Source organism: Alosa alosa, chromosome 18 (genome assembly GCF_017589495.1).
Source record: "Alosa alosa isolate M-15738 ecotype Scorff River chromosome 18, AALO_Geno_1.1, whole genome shotgun sequence".
NCBI lineage: Eukaryota > Metazoa > Chordata > Actinopteri > Clupeiformes > Clupeidae > Alosa > Alosa alosa.
The window spans coordinates 6301473-6304648 of NC_063206.1; positions in this window are offsets into that span (position 1 = coordinate 6301473).

Sequence of the window (3176 nt, forward strand, 5' to 3'; positions counted from 1 at the left end):
CCGAGGGCCCTCGTTCAGTCGCGTCCACCTCCTAAACAGGAAATGGAACCCTCAGAACCTTCCCTGCAACAGGAAACCCACGACTTGTCTGAGAGGAAGTTTAAACACAGAGAACTAAAAAAGAGAAACGTTGCCGGACAACAGTGCCCTGGACGTTTGTACAGTAGCAGGCCGGGTGCATGAAAGGCTGTCGGACGCTGGGATTGTTGTCGTGTCGAGGTGAACATTTCCTTATGAGCGTTGGCTTTGATGTTAGGGTGGGGGCAGTCACTGATGGGGGTGAGGTGGGGGGTCAGATATAGTTGTAGTTGCCCCCCCTTCCCCCAACCTTGCTTCTTTCATTCAACGGTTCGGAAGGGCAGCAAAGGTTTATAAAACAGTGTGATTTCCTCCCCATTCACATAAACAAATAGAAAGTCCGGAGGGGGACAAGTGCAACTGTGCAAATCACTCACGCAGAGCCATTCTGTGCTCTGAAATATGCAGATGATTACTGAGCCATTCTGTGCTCTGAAATATACAAGTGATTACTGTGACTTAGCTAAGCCATGAATGCCTCTAATAATGACTGTTTGTAGGAAGTCTTTCAAAAATGGCTATTTTCAAAAGGCATTTACGTGACTTTTGAAAATAAGGCTAGAGAGAGAAGTATGAGATGATAGAGAGAAAGTCACTCGACTTCTGAGGCCTATTTTATTCTGTGTGCCATAGAAGATAGTTATCAGCAATCTCAGCGTTCAGGTTGTCATATGAGATAGTTATCAGCAATCTCAGTGTTCAGGTTGTCATGAGAGATAGTTATCAGCAATCTCAGTGTTCAGGTTGTCATGAGAGATAGTTATCAGCAATCTCAGTGTTCAGGTTGTCATATGAGATAGTTATCAGCAATCTCAGTGTTCAGGTTGTCATATGAGATAGTTATCAGCAATCTCAGTGTTCAGGTTGTCATGAGAGATAATTATCAGCAATCACAGTGTTCAGGTTGTCATGAGAGATAATTATCAGCAATCACAGTGTTCAGGTTGTCATGAGAGATAATTATCAGCAATCACAGTGTTCAGGTTGTCATGAGAGATAATTATCAGCAATCACAGTGTTCAGGTTATGTTTTTCAGGTTGTGTTTTTCAACCTCAACTTGGTCATTTCCTCATCTGGAAAATTTTCACACTGCTCTGTTTTTTTTCCCTTTTTTTCTTTTCTTGTTACAACAAATGCAAATGCAAATACACACACACACACACACACACACACACAGACACACAGACAAATGCACACACACATAGACACACACACATACACACATAAATGCACACGCACGCACACACACATACACACAGACACACACACACAAATGCACACACACATACACGCAACACACACACACACACACACACACACACATAGTATACATACACACACACACAGGCAGACACACACACACACACACACACACACACACACACAGGCAGACACAGACACACGCACATACACACACAAAGGCCCGTGCTTTAAACCTCTCCCGCTCCCTGCCCATGGAGTTGCATTAGGGAGGACATTTTGCTTGTTTACTGTTGTTGACTGTGTCCACGGAGTAAATGAGAGTAGCCACAGGAGACCAATTAAGCACATCAAATGCCTATTTAATAAACATGATGCCAGCTCACCACTACATCAATCAGCTAAGAGCTAAATAAATAAGGGAACACAAAACAGACAGACAGAAAACAGCCAATAGATAGATTAGATAATTAATAAAAAAAAAGGTAATATTAAATAAATAAATAAATAAATAAATAAATTCCTTCTGTGCAAGCTGGAATGTGATGAGTTTGGAACGTAGTGTAGTGCTCTTATGTTTGCAGGATTAGCCTATGCTACCTTAGGCAACAACACAGTCACTCACTCATTCATTCATTCAAAAACCCAGAAAAGATGCCAAATGCTAAACACAAGAGTTCCTTCAAGACTAACTGAATAATGCCAGGACCAGAGGCGATAACTCGGAACAATGCTGTGGTTAAGAGCCCTGACATGACCATAGGCAAGAGAACACAAACAACACACACACACACACACACACACACACACACACACACAGACACACACAGCAGTGTCAACATGTTGCTAGGTTGTACACACTTGAGGGCGGCGACTCCTGTGAACATGTTTTGGGTTTAAAATAGCATAGTCTGTGCCAAAACAGCGCTGGAGGCAAAAGTTCATCAGTTCAAGAGAAAAACAGAGAGAGGAGTCAACAGCATGCACACGCACACACACACACACACACACACACACACAGGTTAAGCTTGGTTAACTTAGGTAATGTCGTAGTGCTATGTTTGTCGCCAGAGGGAAACATGATCTGAGATGAAAACAAGTCAACTCATATGGCAGCAGTGAATGTAGCTTTTCCTCAGTAATGGAGAGTTAAACTGTAGACTAAATGTCAGTGATCACGGCACCTGTCTTCTCGTACATATTTATTTACTTATTTTAATTTATCATTTGCAGCAAGGAGAGTTGTTCACATTGTAGTGTATATGACTGTTGAGAGTACAGCCACACACACACATACACTGGTGTGTATACACAGACGAATGCAACACACATACACACACACACATACACACACACACACACACACACACACACAGCACATCCTCATTGACCTTAAAAGAAAGAGAGTGACCCTCTCGGTCCCTAACAGGGCCCTTGTAACAGGAAGAGGCTCGTTGACCAATCGCAGGCCCTCTATAAGAAGTGAATGGAGGAGGGTTTTGCACTGGTTACCAGGGCGACCGCAGGAAGGCAGGGCCCAAGGACTTGATGGCACCAGACTCATGACAATGAGGCCGCTTGGACCCTATGCAGCAGCACACAAACACAACAGACAAGGGGGGTTAAGACCCTCTTCACACAGACAGCAAGCACACATGCTCAAGGACACTTGTGCATATATACACCTACACACACTCACATAAACACTCAAAGCAACATTTAAAAAAGCAAACAAACAAAAAAAGAATCAACACAAAAATGTCTGTATATTCACGATCAGACATACTGTACACACACACACACACACACACACACTCAGCAAAACATCATTAATGACAGTTTTGGTATGTGGCCCTTTGACCTGCAAGGACATCTTACACATATCAGAAATGACAAA